This window comes from Mus caroli, unplaced genomic scaffold (genome assembly GCF_978045245.1).
Source record: "Mus caroli unplaced genomic scaffold, Mus_caroli_1 scaffold_13, whole genome shotgun sequence".
Taxonomy (NCBI): Eukaryota; Metazoa; Chordata; class Mammalia; order Rodentia; family Muridae; genus Mus; species Mus caroli.
This window is the reverse complement of record NW_028227268.1, coordinates 34,463,982-34,481,726: the sequence shown is the minus strand read 5'-3', so window position 1 is coordinate 34,481,726 and position 17,745 is coordinate 34,463,982. Positions and strand designations below refer to the sequence as shown.

At 47.9% G+C, this 17,745-nt stretch overlaps 1 long non-coding RNA gene across 1 annotated transcript; it reads left to right on the top strand.

Annotated features, from left to right (window-relative positions):
• Nucleotides 1-11,353: 11,353 nt before the first annotated feature.
• LOC147001426 (uncharacterized) lies at nucleotides 11,354-14,301 on the top strand. The gene is made up of 3 exons (XR_015044854.1): nucleotides 11,354-11,525; nucleotides 12,708-13,442; nucleotides 14,085-14,301. It is a non-coding gene; the product is annotated as an uncharacterized LOC147001426 (long non-coding RNA).
• Nucleotides 14,302-17,745: the final 3,444 nt, after the last annotated feature.

Below are 17,745 nucleotides of genomic sequence, written 5' to 3'. Positions count from 1 at the left end.
ATACCCCACATTCTTATACTCCACCGACTATGACTTATTAAGAAGACCAACACAGCTATAAAGGAGACTGATCCATATTTTGTTTATTCTGAGTGGCCATGTGACCAGTCACACAATTAGGTATTAAACTGATCATCTGACTAGAGGCTGGGGCGTGCACACAGCCAGCAAAGTGCTTTGCTGCACAAGCATGAGGGTCTGGGTTCCAGCTCCCACAAGCATGTAAGAAGCATGCACAGTGGAATGTAGTGGTAAACCCAGTGCTGAGGGGGCAGAGTTAGACAGGATCCCTGAAGCTCATGGGCTAGCTCCACTAACCTAACTGTCAGGTCCCACGTCCCTGTGAGAGATCATGTCCCAGCAAACAAGGGGAATGGCTCCTGAGGAACGGCACCCAAGGCTGACAACTGCCTCCACACACATACACACATGTGTACCCACATCCGCATGTGCACACACAAGCACACACACACACACACACAGGTTAGGGAAGAGTTAATTTGTCTACACTAGAGCCCATCATTCCTACCCCTCCCATATCCACTCACTCCAAACTAAACCTCTTCCTGACATCTCCATCTTTTGTGTGTGAGAGAGAGAGACAGAGAGAGACAGAGACAGAGACAGAGACAGAGACAGAGAGGGAGAGAGGGAGAAAGAGGAGATTTTTTTGTGTAGTTTTGGCTGTCCTAGAATTTGTTTGTAAACTAATCTTCAAACTCACAGAGATTCCCTGTCTTTGCCTCCTGAGTGCTGGGATTAAATGCATGTGCCACCACTGCCCAGCTCAAAAAGGACTTTTCTAAAACACAAAGATGAACGTGATATGCATGTCCTTTAAAACTTTCCAGGTTTAGGGCTAGAGGGATGGCTCACTGGCAAAGAGCATTGGCTGCTCTTTCAAAGAACCTGGGTAAGATTCCCAGCACCTACGAGGTGGCTAAACAAACACCTCTAACTCCAATTCCTAGCAATTCACTGCCCTCTTCTGGTACACAGGCACACATGCAGGCAAAATGCCCATACACATGAAATAAGAGTGAATAAATCTCAACAAAATAAAACTTTCCAAGCTTGGTACATGTGTGCAATCCCATACCAAGTCAAAGGCAGGAGAATGGTGAGGTCAAAGCTTGACTGGCTCCTCGTTAAGATTCTATCTCAACAGAACAGCAATAGTGAAGAAACCCCTTTTAGGGTTTCTTAGGTTAAAGAAGGGTTTCTTGTGTTTTCAGGTTAAAGCTTATTCTGCCTGGGCTTTCTCAAGCCCTCTATAAGACAATCTCACCTCCTACGGTGGTTTGAATAAAAATGTCTTCAACAATTACAAGCATTTGCTGCTCTTCCAGAGGGTGCGAAGTTGGCTCCCAACACCTGTATCAGGTTGGCTCACAACCATCTGTAACTCCAGCAAGAGAGGATCAGACACCTCTGACCTCTGTTGGAACCTGTACTCACAAGCACATACCCACATGCAGACCACACACCAACCCAACACATAATTAAAACAAATAAAAATAAGTATTTTCAACAACAAAAACATCCCTCATACATTTACATATCTAAGCACTTGGTTCTCAGTCGATGGCACTGTTTAGGGAGGTAATGGGGCCTTCAGGAGGTGCCTTGCTGAAGGAAGTATGCCACTGGAGTCTTGAGAGTTTATAGCCTAGCCCCTCTTTCAGGTCACCCTCTTTGCTCCCTGTGTGGATAAAAATGTGATCTCTCGACTTCCTCCTCCAGCCACCACGCCTGCCTAAACTTATTGCTAAGTCTTTCCACCATGATGGACTCTAACCTCTTGGACCCAAAGCCAAAATAAATTTCCATGAGTTAGTTTTGGTCGTGGTATTTTATCACAGCAAGAGAAAGTGATGACGCATCTAACCCCTCACCTCGTATCTCCTGGTGTCCCACATGTGCTACACTCCAGCTCTGTGTGTGTTCCTCAAGTCTTTCACTACCCCATGCACCTCTGGACTCGAAGCCTTCACATATGCTGTTCCTTGTATCTGGAACACTTTCCCCCCGTCTTGGCCTGCTTCATGTTCTGTCTGACATTCATCAGTCTTGACTTCAGTACATCTCCTTTCAAGGTGGCCTGCAGGCATTTCTTCTGGGAGCTTCCATTATTTCTCTGGCCTAGTGTTGTGTCACTTTGCCTAGGGAGATGTGACCAATTTTCTGTCCACCCCAGATAAGACACTGGTGACAGACTAAAAAAAAATGATTGCCTTTGGTCCCATCGCTTGGAAGACAGGAGCAGGAGGATCTCTGTGAGTTCGAAGCCACCCTGGTCTAGAGAGTAAGTCCCAGGACAGTCAGGTCTACACAGAAAAAACTCTCTCTTGAATTTTTTTTTTTAAAGGAACGAGGAAGGAAGAAAGAAAAGGAAGGAAAGAAGGAAGGGAGGGAGGGAGGGAGGGAAGGAAGGGAGAAAGAAATGATTCCACCCAAATCTGGCTTAGACCAATGAGTTTACTGGGGTTACTCACAGGAGCAGGGTTCTTTACTGGAGCAGATGACTCAAAGGCAGGTACTGTTTTTCTGTACAGCTCTGGCTGTCCTGGACCTGACTTTGTTGAGCAGGCTGGCCTCGAAGAGATTGTCATAAGGATGGAAAGAGACAATGTAGGTAGGTGGGTTTGTTTGACATTCTCTCACTGTGACAAATACCTGAGAGAAATAAATGAAATGTTTAATTTGGCTCATGGTTTCAGAGGTTTGAGCCCAGGGTTTAGTTCCATTCCTGGGGCAAAGCAGAACAAATACCTTGGCCATGGAAGAAGGTTGTGGAGTGGGAGGCTGTTGACCTTAGGCAACAGAGAGGTAGCGTGGCGTAATGGGAAGTGGGCAAGACTACAGCATACACATCAGAGATGGAAGACATACCTTCAGTAACTGACTCTCTTTAACCAGCCCCTTCGCCTGCACAGTTCCCACCACCTATCAGTATATTGGAAATTTGAATCCATCAATGGACTAAATTGTTCACTAGGCAAAAGTCTTTGCCATTTAATGGTCTCCAGAAATACCCTCATGGACACACCAAAAGCATGCTTTGTTAATTTTTTTTATGTATCTCTTAATCTAATCGAGGTGAACCATCTCATTGGGTTTGAAAATGCAAGAATTATAGTAGACATGCCTACAGCTGCAAACATTTTTAAATGACTGCTTTAATCAGCAGGAGATATACATACAGTTGTAGGAAGGAGGCTGGGAGAAATAGGTGTGGGCTTATACAGCACAATCTACAACACACATGGATTTACACAGAGGCAGAACCAAAAAACCCAGACCTGACCCAGGAGACTGACCCTTCTGTTCCAGGGCATGGTAGCAAATACCTTTAATCTGGGCACTCAGGAGGCAGAAGCAGATGGATCTCTGTGAGTTCCAGGCCATCCAGGAAGACCTTGTCTCAGTCTTCAACAGCAAAAAAGACAACAAAAGATTCCCACCTGCCCAGATAGAAGTGGGGGTTTGGTGTAGATGGAACCAGAGTCCCCAAACGTTCTAAGCATGCCTTTTACCTCTGACCCAACATGGGTGGAATGTACCTTGGAGGCCCTTGCTCCTAGTCCAGGCTCTGAATGACTCAGGTTTTATCAGCCTTGCTATCACAGCCCTGTCAAATCACACAAAGCAATCAGTAATGCCAGCCTTTCTCAGCCTGGAAGGCCGCAGTCACATCCCCAGCAGCTGCTTGAAGCATCCGGCAGAGGAGACTCTGCTAATCACACACAGCTCTGTGCTCCTCGCTTCCCTCACCCGGGAACACTTCCTTTCCCAGGATGCCTCTCAAAGGCAATGGAAGGCCAGAACCCTTCAGGAAGAGAGTTCTAACTCCCTATTACACCATGGGGGATAGAGTGTGGAAGGGCTTTGGACGAGCCTTAGACCTTGCTATGACTCAGAGCCATTCAGTCATGCACATATTCCTTCACTCAAAACACATTCAATGAACCCTAAAGACAACAGGAAATGTTGTGTGATAGACAGGCAAAGTGCAGATCAAACCCTAGGGAGATGTTGGCCAAGGCAGCTATTTCTTGAGAGACAGTTTAGTGGCACGGCTGAGAGTCTAGGCCCTGGAAACCAAATCCTGACTTTGTAACATATGAGGTGGAAAAAGGAATACTTTTGAGGGTATTGAGGGGTTAAAATGCAGAGTAGATGACTGGGCAGTGGTGGTATATACCTTCAATCCCACTGCAGGGAGAGGCAGGTGGATCTCTGTCAGTCTGAGACCAACATGGTCTACAGAGTGAGTTCCAGGACAGCCAGGGCTACACAGAGAAACCCTGTCTCACAAAACAACAATGCAGAGTAGATGCCCAATAAACAGCTACTGTAGTAGGAAGGCAGCAGGGAGCATGGTTTTGCCTGTGCAGCAGGAAGCACGGGCGCGGTACATAGTGACAAAAGAGAAAATGAAGAGTTTGTATGCAATTCCTTTTGACCGCTGCACAGCCTGCGAGACAGCAGAAAGAGAAGGCCAGTACGCGCTTCAACACTGAAGGCTACAATAAACATGAAGAAAGTTACAAGGGCACAGAGTCTTCACCAGACAATGTGTGCACCTAGCCCCAGTCAACAGCCCCTAAATTTAGAGCCACAATCAGTGAAGACACATGACAGGGTCTCCAAAGTGGGGAGCCAGCTCCTGGGACTTGCCTCATCGTTGGCCTGTGTTCTAGACTTGGCTCATCTGAAAAGGCTCATTCCTGCTGTCCTGGCTCCCTGACTACTGCTGTAATAAAAAGGACCAAAACCAGCATGGGAGCAAAGGGCTTATTGGGTTTATATGTTCAGATCACAGACCATCATTGAGAGAAGTCAGAGCAGGAACTCAAGCAGGGCAGGAACCTGGAAGCAGGAGCCAAAGCAGAGGAGGCTGCTCACTGGCTGCTCCTCACCGCTGACTCAGCCTGCTTTTAATACAAGCCAGGACCAAGTGCACTGCACCAGGGCAGCAGCACCCCAATGGGCTGGATCCTTCACATCAATCATGAGTCAACAAAATGCCCCCATAGACTTGCCTACAGGCCAATCTAATGACAGCACTTTCTGAAATGAGGTTCCCCTCTTCCCAGATAACTTTAGCTTGCATAAATTTGACAAAACAAAACATTAAGAACCTGACCAGCGCCGGGCGTGGTGGCGCACGCCTTTAATCCCAGCACTTGGGAGGCAGAGGCAGGCGGATTTCTGAGTTCGAGGCCAGCCTGGTCTACAAAGTGAGTTCCAGGACAGCCAAGGCTATACAGAAAAACCCTGTCTCGAAAAACCAAAAAAAAAAAAAAAAAAAAAGAACCTGACCAGCACACCTGCCTGTCCCCATAGTTTGAGCCCTGGGAACAAGAAGAACCATTTGCTTTCACAGGACCTGGGGAACAAACATCTCCAAGAAGCCAGACTAGATCTAGCTTAAAGACCAGCAGAGGCGGGCTGGAGAGATGGCTCAGTGGTTAAAGCACTGACTGCTCTTCCAGAGGTCCTGAGTTCAATTCCCAGCAACTACATGGTGGCTCACAACCATCTGTAATGAGATCTGATGCCCTCTTCTGGTGTTGTCTGAAGACAGCTACAGTATACTCATATACATACAAAAAATAAATCTTAAAAACAAATAAACAAAAAAACACAACAACAACAAAAACCTAGCAGAGGAATGGTAGTGCATGCCTTTAGTCCCAGCACTCAGGAGGCAGAGGCAGGCAGATTTTTGTGAGTTTGAGACTATTCTGGTCTACATGGTAAATTCCAGAGCAGCCAGGGCTATGTAGAGAGATTCTGTCTTTAAAAAAAAAAAAAAGTCAGGTGTTTAATCCCACAACTTGGGAAGCAGAGGCAGACAGATGTCTGTGGGTTTGAGGCCAGCCTGGACAGCCAAGGCTACACAGAGAAACCCTGTCTTGAAAAACCAAAGCTGGGGTGGAGAATACCAGGCCTATAGAAAAGAGGTGGAAGGCCGGGCATGGTGGCGCACGCCTTTAATCCCAGCACTCGGGAGGCAGAGGCAGACGGATTTCTGAGTTCGAGGCCAGCCTGGTCTACAGAGTGAGTTCCAGGACAGCCAGAGCTATACAGAGAAACCCTGTCTCGAAAATCCAAAAAAAAAAAAAAAAAAAGAAAAAGAAAGAAAGAAAGAAAGAAAGAAAGAAAGAAAGAAAGAAAGAAAGAAAGAAAGAAAGAAAGAAAGAAAAGAGATGGAAGTGAAAGGCCAGGAGAGGCTGAATAGGCTCACAATCAATGTCCCTAACTCTTTTTTTTTTTTTGGTTTTTTTTGAGACAGGGTTCCTCTGTGTAGCCCTGGCTGTCCTGGAACTCACTTTGTGGACCAGGCTGGCCTTGAACTCAGAAATCCTCCTGCCTTTGCCTCCAGAGTGCTGGGATCAAAGGTGTGTGCCACCACGCCCGGCCAATGTCCCTAACTCTTTTGGTTCCATTTGGAAGTTGGGCCCACTGAGGGCAAAGACTTCTCCAAACACAAATGAAACTGAGGAGAAAGGAGAGCAAGGGTCAGGGCCTCCCAGCCCTGAGCTGAGGAAGAGCTTGTAAGTAAGGAGAGGCACACTGAGAAGGGTTGTCACTAGGAAGAGTGGGAGTCAGGAGGCCTCCACTGTTGTCCAGCTGCATGGCTTACTTTGTGTGGCTTCCTCTTGGCCTCTGTTCCTCTCCAGCAAAAGAAAGTGGTTTATTGGTAAGAACTCAGAGGACCTTTAGAGCTCAGGATTGTGATGTCTAGACTCCACCAATGCCTGGGCTTTTTTTTTTTTTTTTTTTTTTTTTTGGTTTTTCGAGACAGGGTTTCTCTGTGTAGCCCTGGCTGTCCTGGCACTCACTTTGTAGACCAGGCTGGCCTCAAACTCAGAAATCCGCCTGCCTCTGCCTCCCGAGTGCTGGGATTAAAGGCGTGTGCCACCACGCCCGGCTCATGCTTGGGCTCTTAGGATTTGGAGTGTTGGGAAGGCTCTAAACACCAGAAGGAACTCCAGAATAGCCAGGCCTGAGAAAGGGGTATGGTGAGTAATGTGGGCTTGACAGAAGCTGGAGAGATTTGCCTATTAGCAGGCCTGCCTATAGGGGATTATCTTTTTTTTTTTAGGTTTATTTTATGTGAATTATTGTTCTGCCTGCATGTATGTCTGTGTGTCCCTGTGTGTGCCCATGGAAGAGGGTTTTGAATCGCCTGGTGCCCCTATCTTTTTATTCCTGTAGTGATCATCTTGTCTGACATAATGGAGGCAGGAAAACCTGTCCACTGTGAGTGGCACCATTCCCTAGCTGGAATTCTGGACTGTGTCGATGATAAGGGGGCTGAGCAGCAGCGCTCCTCTGTCTGCTTCCTGACTGTTGCTGCAATGTGAACTCCCTGCTTCAAGCCTTGATTCCCCACCATGGTGGTGCTGGACCCTCTTTTTTTTTTGTTTTGTTTTGTTTTGTTTTGTTTTGTTTTGTTTTGTTTTGTTTTGAGACAGGGTTTCTCTGTATAGCCCTGGCTGTCCTGGAACTCACTCTGTAGACCAGGCTGGCCTCGAACTCAGAAATCCCCCTGCCTCTGCCTCCCGAGTGCTGGGATTAAAGGCGTGCGCCACCACGCCCGGCGCTGGACCCTCTTGAACTGTGAGCCAAAAATAAACCCTTTCCCCACCCAGTTGCTTTTGTCAGAGTCTTTTAGTTACAACAGCAAGTAAAGAAATGAATTCAAAGGGCTATTCACAGCTCACAACCCCCAGGTCATGGGTGCTTCAGAAGGGGTAGGAAAGAAGTGGGGGTGGGGGTGGGGGTGGGGGAAGGATGGAGGCACTTAAGGCAGATGGCCTGCCCAAGCTCCTGATATCTCCAGAGCCAATGAAGCTGGCTTTCTTTCTTCTCCCAACTCATGCTACCTCAGGAGCCCGTGGAAAAGCTGCATTATAATCGATAGCCTCATGAATAAGTGAACAGGCAATGTAACACATCTGGCCTCCAGCACAGAGCTTCCTCAGGAGAATGGAGCCTCGACCCACTTCTGCTGTCCAATCTGACTTTCTTCAGAAGACTCCGAAGGGAGTGAACTCTCGGGGTCATCTCAGGCAATGCCCCTGCCTCTGTGCTGCCCTCGATAGGCCTTCATCAAGTGCTCAGAAGCTGAGAAATGTGCCTTCTCCACCACCTCAGCCTGGAGAGGCCACTCTCTCCTGTCAGCGTCCCACAGAAAGCTGCGACAGATGTGCTTGCTAGCCTAGTGACCTTTTTGCCGTGTGACCAGAGACTTTTTTCCAGCACCGATTCTCCCCCCAGATCCTTATCCTCAGTCTATCTATAGAATTTATCTTTATGAACTAGACCAAGAGTTTCTTGGAGTCGCGTCTGATCTGTGTTTAGTTTACTTTGTTCCTCAAGGAGATACACGGACGCTTTGTTGTGCAAGAGGGATTGAGTTCTTTATCACCAACATGGTTTTCACCAAATTGTGCTGTGCTTAAGTACGCCTAAAATAAACTGCTTGGCGTCAGACTCCAGAAGTCTGAACCAGCATCTGCTACTGAGCATCGTGCTGACCTTAGCTGCCCTCTTGCCTCTCTGGGCTTGTCTCTCTGCTGCCAGGTAAGGCCTGGGAGACCCCTGAATACTACAAGAGCAAACCATCAACAAACACCCCAGACCAAAATGGTGGCCATGCCTGTGAGCAGATAGACAACAGCCTTCTGAGTTTGCCTTGAAACTCCTCAGAGCTTTCACCTGCTTTGGTGTCTCAGTTTCCCCTCTGCCTCTCTGACCACAGGGAGGGGCACCCTCAGAACTAAAGGCTGTTCAGTGTTGCTGGGAGAGTTAGCATGTAGAAGGACTTGTGCCAGCCCTCTTTTTCCTCTTGGTTCTAGTGAATTCCTTCACATTTCTGACTAGTAGATACTCTCTCCTGCTCTCTGATCAGGACCTGTGGTGTTTGGAATGACGGATGACAAGGCTTTACTTACTTGTGCCACTCCTGTGCAGCCTCCAAAGTCATCTATCCTCTCATGTGAAGTAGGCAATCGGGACGACGCCTCTGTAGCCCCACGTCAGACCTCCTCAGTACACATGTGAACAAGAGTTGTTGTGAGACATCTGTACTGTGCTTCCCACACACATGCCCTCCCCACCCCTCACCCCTCAAGGCTGTGGATCCATGTTTAATTGCCCCAGACTGGTGCTCAGCCTGAGAAGCAGTTGGCACCCAGGTATCTGCCTCTGGTTTGACCTGACAGAAAGAAAGGAGCTTTAGCACCCCAGGAAGTGTCATAGAATTATCTGTCTGGTCCCTTGCAAGAGACAAGAGGGCCACAGTTTAGTGGACCTGGATAGCTCACCACTAATTTACAAAGCTGCCTTGATACCTGCTCCACTGTAGCCCAGGCTGGCCTTGCATTCCTGATCATCCCAGCCTCAGCCTCCGAAGTGCTGAGGCTATAGGTCTACATCACCATCTCTGGTACTAAACAATGCATTTCTGAACATACAATCTATAATAGCTAGGCCTAGTGGCCCAGGTCTATAGTCCCAGCACTCAGGAGGCAGATGCAGAAGGACCAGGTATCAAAAAACAAATAGGATTATGAAGTAAACTCAAGAGTCTTAAAGAACTAAGGAGTTCGAAGCCAGCCTGGTCGACAAAGTGAGTTCCAGGATAGCTAGGGCTACACAGAGAAACCCTGTCTCAAAAAAACAAAACAAAACAAAACAACAACAAAAAGAACCAAAGGCTGGAAATGGAGTTTAGTAGGAAGGCACCTACCTAACATGCCACAGGCTTTAGGTTAGATCCTTAGCAAAACACAGAGAGAGAGAGAGAGAGAGAGAGAGAGAAACACACAGAGAGAGAGAGAGAAACACAGAGAGAGAGAAACACAGAGAGAGAAACACAGAGAGAGAGAAACACAGAGAGAGAGAAACACAGAGAGAGAGAAACACAGAGAGAGACACAGAGACACACAGAAAGACACAGAGAGACACACAGAGAAAGAAAGAGACAGAAGACAGAATCAGAGAGACACAAAAAGAGAGACAGAGACAGAGAGCATTCGGCCTTGGCTCTTACAGCTAAAGGTTCTGGGTACTCTAAGGCAGAGGATCGCACTCACAATGCCAGGCTCTATCTCTTTAGCAGGGCCCTGAGGTCCAGCCCCAGGCTCCTGGTTCTACCAGCAACACAGGCTGGCACCCAACACATGGGTTGTGGCTGTCAGCAGAGAGGAACTGGCAGCAGACACAGCAGGCTATGTTTTCTTTGCAAGCTGAGGGTAACTAAAGGAAGCTGAGAATTCTTCTCTTCTGCTTCAAGGAGGAGGGGGATGGAGGAACAGAGAGAATCAAGCAAGGCCAACGGCTTGCCAAAGAAGGAACTCCTCTAACTTCTAAGACAAACACGGAGTGGAGACCAAAGATAGGGTGGGGAGCTAGGACCTCACCAAATCCCTGGGTCCTGTTGGAAATATCCAATTGCATCATGGTGGTAGCCAGCACTTATTAAATGTTTTATGCCAAGCAAACACTGTGCCCAGAGCTAGGTTATACTATGAAGCCAGTGTGTGCAGAGGCTGGGAGCATCAGCCTACACACCACACAACTGGGCTCAAGTCTTTGACTTTGTTATTCATCAGCTCTGTGATCTTGAATACGTTTCTTAAGGACCCTGTGTCTCGGCTACTTCATTATGAAAATGGGAAAGCTAATAGCAGCACCCACTTGGTAGAGTCCGCAGATAAAGTGAGTGGACATCCATAAAGCTCTTCATATGTCTGCCTTATAGTAAGTATGTTGTCTGCCTTACAATAAGCTTTGGCTACTCTGAGTCACACACACACACACACACACACACCTCTGAAGTAGGAATCATTAATTGTGGAGGCTCCAGGAAGATGAATGATCCCACTGAGGTTCCCCGTGTCCTTTGTTGTCCCTATCTTTAGGAAGAAGCAGACTCACAATGGCTAGCAGCCCTTGCTTCCTATAGCCATTCCAACTTGGAAGCCACAGCCCTACTGCAGAACTGGAACAAAGGACAAAGGTGATCTCCACCTTGCCTCCTAGGCCTGGGTTGCCCTCTGGGCCCAGCCAGCAGGTCCCTCCCACCCGACTATAGCAACAGCCAGGACTGGGAGCCTCCCAGGTGCTACATCTGCATCATCAGCCTCAGGCCTCCCTTGGGGCCTCTCCCTTCGAACCACAGCATCCTCATCCCACCCCCATCCCCAGGTAGGATGCAGGTCGCTCAGCCTGGAGGGACCTTTTTAATTTCAGGATAAACAGACTGTCATCCTGGCTCAGCCCTCTGTGGGCTTACTGCTCCCCGCCCCCCTTAATCCGCAGTGCACAGCCGCTCTGTTCTTCTGCCAACTTGGCAGCTCATTGCTGCTGTTACTATCAACACCTCTGAGGGAAAAAGGAGCGAAGTCGGTTCTGATCGCCTAGTGCACTGAGCAACAAATTGATACTGAGCCGGAGCACTCTGGAATGTCTCCCAGGCTCCGGAGACTCCGGGTGAGGCAAGAAAGGTGGGATCTGTGTTGTAGGGAACAGATGGGGCTGAAAATCAGCCCCAGTATGAGCAGCCCCTTAGCTGGGCCGCTGGAACCAGGCTAGGGCACACACAAGCCCGCCCCCACCCCGGCCGGAACCCCCAGGTCAGGGAGTGCAGGGAGGGAATACGAAGAGCTGCTGAGGGCTGTGGCTGGAGCCTCGGAGGTACAGGACAAGAATATCAGTAAATGGATCTTGCTTTTACGTCATCTCTTGTCGCAGTCCAAGGAACATGGATGGCTTCAGCTCAAGAGATGGTAGATCAGGGTTTTGTGGTGTGGGTAGGAAAATGCTTTTGGGGTTTGGTCTTTCTTTCTTTCTTTCTTTGTTTTGTTTTTTTGAGACAGGGTTTCTCTGTGTAGCTCTGGCTGTCCTGGAACTCACTCTGTAGACCAGGCTGGCCTCGAACTCAGAAATCCGCCTGCCTCTGCCTCCCAAGTGATGGGATTAAAGGCAAGCACCACCACTGCCCGGCTTTGGTTTTCATTTAGACTGCCAGTTTAGGGATGTATGGACTAGGTCTTTTTCTTTCAGCATCCTTGGACTCCATGTCTCCTTTACCGGTTTAGACTGGGTGCTAGAGAGAGCACAGTTTCCTTACCAGTTGGAAGCTTTCCAGGGTCAACCTTTTCCTTTACCCAACCCCACACAGAGTCACTCAGGCCCAGCCCATTGACTTCCTAAAGCTGCTAGTAGTGCCTTTCTTAGTCTAGGGCTAGGGCTCCCAGGGGGCCCAGTTGGGAAGAACAAAGAATATCTTACAAAACCCACTTTAAAGCAAAAGCCAGCTGATAACAAGAGTCACACCTATCTTGACAGGATCAAGGAGTACTGTCTTTCCAGCTTTCTCCCTGCTAGCTAGGGTAAAGTCTGCATTTCCCAACTTTAGTCTCAGCCAGAAGGGCTGGCACACTCCTGAATTCTCTACCAGTGGTCTGCCCAACCCACACAAAAATGTGGTCCTGCTTCCTAGTTGGGGCTGAGGTGGGGGTGGGGCTCAGCGTGTTTGCTTTTCTATAACCCAGAGAAGTCAGGCTCCTCGATGGGCTGCAAACTACAGGGATGAAGATGTGAAACTGGTGCCTGTATACGACTGGACTGTGCCTTCTTTTCTACACCCCTCTCCCCTCCACCCTCCCTATAAACCCTTTTATCAGATGTGAAACTGATACCAAGATCATTTCCAGCTCCAGGAATCTGAACTCTCTCACCTTCCTGGTAAGAACTACCCAGATATCCCAGAAAACCTTCAGACTGTCCCAGGGCCCGGCTACAGGAAAGAGAACCCAGTCAGCAGGCTGGGATGGAAATAAGCTATGAGAGGCTGCGTCGCCGTTCCGGGCTGCACCTGTGAGCAGCCCCTCCGATGAAGCCCTGTCAGCGTTTCCATGACAAACTCATATTTCCGGATGCTCCTCTTCCAGCTTGAAGAGCTTGCCTCTCAGCGAGGCTTGATACTGAAAGTGCATTCAGAGTTCCACCTCCCCCCAAAAGACTGCACACTTCCATAAAAACTTACATTCTCATTCTACATATTCGCTCTTTATTCTGAGAGTCTGATGGCTTAACATTTGTTATAGGCTACGTGAAAATAAGTGACACACACCGGAAGACTTGTGGAGAACTATGGATGCCTGGGAGACTTGTGGTGGAGAACTATGGCCACCACGCAGCAGGTAACACCACCTCTCCCTGCAAGAGATCCTCTGCATCCACTTGCTTGTCTCGAAGCCAAAAAAAATCTACCAGAGATTTCTACTTTTGAGCCTGAAGGGACTCCCCAGCTGCAGCCACCGGAACAATGCATCTGCCTCTAACAGAGGCTGACTCCAGAAGGTCACCAGCTCCCAGCTGATAACAGATGAGTGGAAGGAATCAGAGGTACCTGGAAGGTCAGAAAGGACTTGTACAGTAGAAGATAAAAGTTTCTGGACAGGTTATATATATTATAGTTTGGTAGGCTTACTTACAGGAGTACACACACACACACACAAGCAAATACACACAGAAACAAAAGTGGATGCACATGTGCACACATAGAGAGGTGCCTGTGCACATGCACACAGAAAGAGAGATCACATGCACAAGTACACAGACAGACAGACAGACAGATGCTCCTGAGCTCACAGAGAGCTGTCCTCTGCACCCACCCCCCCCATGTGCTTGACATGTTTGCCCCGCCCACGATTTAAAAAAAACATTTCTTAAAAAAAAAAAAAAAAAGTTTCAGTAACTAAAAGTAACTTTTAAGGCGGTCTCAATCATTTTATCTTTTTAAATTGTTTTAGGTAGTCTCGAAGCCCAGGCTGGCTTCAAACTCAGTATGTAGAAGAGAATGACATTGCAGTCTGTCTCTCCTACCTACACTTCCAAGTGCTCCGAGGTGCCCAGGAGAGTGTTACCACAACCAGCTTAGTTTCATTTTTCCATTTTTTTAATGAGTTAGATTGTTGTTTTATCTTTGGAAGATATAGGCTCACCTTGCAGTGTTTTCTCAAAGCCCCATTCTTTCTCCCACTCTTTCTCATCCTCAGCTTTTCACACGCTCCAGCTACTCTCTGGCACTCGAGCATCACAAAATCGAAACAGGAAACTCAGGTACATCCCACGGGAAAGCCAAGTCAGCAATCAGCAAACCCCAGCAATTCTAGAAAAAGCCTTCCTGTCTCCCAAGTCCACATCTAGTCCCCTTCTCACTCCTGAGCCGATGAGACTTGAACATTATCTTCCCGGATTTGACAGCTCCCTGGAAGGGAAGGACAACTTTGCCTTTAGGGTGAGCATAGATACTGCTTCCTGAGAGAGGTAATTCAGCTAAATTTAAATTATTATTTCCATCATGTGCTGTACTAAACCTGCTAGGTGATGTTTCGATCCTAGCTCTTCCCCTAGAACATGAATACACTAGGTATCAAGTAAAGAAAAAAAAATGCTGAGAATTGGGGAAAGATATGTCAAAAGGGGACTGGGACAACAGATCTGTCAGTAATGTGCTTGCTCTGCAAGCTGAGGACCAGTGTTTGATCCTGAGCACCCACATAAGAAGCCTGGCACAGTGGCCACACGCTGGCTACCAGAGCTTCTGACTCAGAGACAGTGGGTTTCTTCTGAATTCTCCTCAGCTATCTTGGCATAATCAGGTGCATGTCTGGCTAGTGAAGACCCCTGTGCCAAAGAGCAAGCGAGGCAGCGCCTGAGGAACATTGACCTCTGACCTCTACGTGCAGTCACTCGTCCAGGGTGCGCATGCGCACACTCACAAGCCCAAAAGGAAGAAAGACTTTACTCATTCTGGGTCCTGGTGAGACTCTGGCTTAGAGAAACAAGCGGTGTATGGAAGCAGATGAGGTTATACAGGAGAAGGAGAGAAGAGAGGAGGGCAGAGGCATGGAGAATTAAACCTGAGGCTTACTCTAACTTTAGGGCTATACAAAGGGAGAAAGTGGGTCTGGACAAGTAGTCGAGGAGGAGCTAGTGAGGCAGGAGGATGACTCTAGAGTCCTGGGAGCAACTGGAGAAAGTGGAGAAGATGAAAAGAGAGGCACAGAGTAATAAAGGACAGAATCCTACTGATGGGTCAGAAAAGAAAGGAAAATTCGCCATCAAATCTATCAACGGGGAAGTCATTGGTGACCTTGGAAAACACGGTTTTGATGTCATGTTGTGACAAAAGCCTGGAGTGTAATAGAAACAGTATAAATATGCCTTTTCCTTTATAAAAGATTTATTAGCAGGGCAGTGGTGGCACAGGCCTTTAATCCCAGCACTTGGGAGGCAGAGGCAGGTGGATCTCTGTGAGTTCCAGAGGCCAGCCTGGTCTACAGAGTGAGTTGCAGGATAGCCAGGGCTACACAAACGCTATCTCAAAAACAACAACAGCAAAGACTTATTATTACCATTTAAAAATACTTTTCTTTGATGTGTATGAGTGTTTCGCCTGTATGTATCTCTGCACACTACACCATGCCTAGTGCCCACAGGACCTAAAAAAGAGCAGCAGCTCCCCGAGGAGTGGAGCTAGAGATGATTATGAGCACAATTTGGGTGCTGGGGATTTGAACCCAGGACTTCTGGAGGAGCAGCCAATGATCTTAACAGTTGAACCATCTCCCTAGCACTATTCTGATCATTTAAAATTGTGTGTATTTGTGTGGGTGTTTGTATGTGTGCTTTCGTATGTGCTAGTGCTCCTGGATCCCAGTGACATGAGGGGGATCCTGGAACTGGAGTCGGGAGCCACTGGATGTGCGGGCTGAGAATCAAACGCATGTCATCTGCACCCGCTCTACATAGTGAAACATCTCTCCAGCACCAGCACCCTACAGTATAGATCTGTTGACCTTGTTTGTTTGAAACAGTATCTCTCCCTGCAGCCCTAATTGGCCTGGAACTCACAGAGATCCACCTGCCTCTGTCTCCCAAGTGCTAAGATTAAAGGTGAGCATCCCCAAGCCCGGTTGATTGCAGATATTTTTAAACTGCGGTTACGCCCCGGTAGCAGACAAATGGTGACGCGAATGAGGGGGAAATGGAAGATTTTTTTTTTTTTTTGGAGATGAGTTTTTATATCCCATTAGTATGCTGATGAGAACAATCCCCTTGAGAGAGAACATTTGATGATGCAGATGAGAGGATAATTGCCGGAGTGATGCCTTTAATAAGCAAGAGGGGGAAAGAATCCTGTGTGAGGGGAGGAGCTAGCCAAGACAGACGTGTGGACAGTCCATTCGCAGCACACTAAGGGCCGGCACGATGTGTGGGCCTGCCCAGGAGAAGTAGGTATTTTTGGTGTCGGATAAGGATTATTTTCTGATTTCTTTCTTCTAAGTGGGAAGAAAATGATGTCATAAGCTGGGAGTGAGATGTGGGCTGAGCTATGTGGAGGGAGGCCTGAGAAGAGAGGATGTATCGTGCACGCAATCATGAGGATTATGAAAGTTGGTCCAGCAATGGCGGCGCCGCACCCCTTCCATCCCAGCACTTGGAGGACAGAGGCAGGTGAATCTTTGTAAGTTCAAGACCAGCCTGGTCTACACAGTGAGCTCCAGGACAGCCAGGGTTACGTAGAGACCCGGCAGAATTGCTGAGTAGGAGGTGGTCCGACAGGTGGGAGTGACCAAAGAGACGCACTTCCTCTCCCAGAGGACTTGTCCACGGGCTACCTAGTGTGTACTTGTAGGTGGCTCCTCTCAGAACTACAGTCCAAGAGAGAGCACTGGGGAGACCATATTCTGTTTTGGCCTAGACTCAGAACTCAAAATTCATTACCTGGCTACACTTTGTATTTAGGAGAAGGTCACCGAGTCCACTCCACCTCCCAGGGAGTAGATTCCACCTTCTGTCTAGAGGACTGTCTAGAGGATTGAATGATTGCCCTGCCCCCAGATTTGCATGTTGAAGCCCTAGCTCAAGGTGTGGCTGTAGTTGGAGAGAAGCTTCTAAAGTAGAGATCATATGACCTCATGGAACCCAGGCTGACCTCATCCTGCGTCACTGGAATAAGCCTGAACTTCGGGGCCTCTGGTCTTCGGCTTCCTAGTGTGAGGGATTGAGAGCTGGGCCATCAGGTCTGATTTATATACTGTGCGGGAGTTCAAACCTTGGGCTTCATGCATGCCAGGCAAGCACTCTACCCATTGAGCCACTACTCCAGCCCCTCAAGGGCTGCTAAATGGTAAAGATACATTCTGAGAAATGGGTCATTAGGCAATTTTATTTTATAAACTTACCTTGCGCAAAGCAAAGATGACTATAGCCGTCACCTGAGGATACAACCTTAGAGAACTTCCACCTTAATGATGGCCCATCATTGATAGAAATGTCATTTAATCTCATGACTATAATTAAAGTTGGATGAGATCCTGAAGGCAAGGCTCTGCTCTGATAGGAGTCATGTCCTGTGTGTGTGTGTGTGTGTCCTATGTACATTTGTGTATGTGGCTCTGTGTACCCCTATGCATACATGGGAAAGTCAGAGGATGGCTCTAATGTCTTTCTTTTTCTTTTTTTCCTCCTTCCCTTCTCCCTCTTGCTTTGCCCCACCCCCCCCCTTTTTTTAAAAGAATTGTTTGTTTTATGTATGAGTCTACTGTCGCTCTCTTCAGAGACACCAGAAGAGGGCATCAGACCCCATTACAGATGGTTGTGAGCCACCCTGTGGTTGCTGGGAATTGAACTCAGGACCTCTGGAAAAGT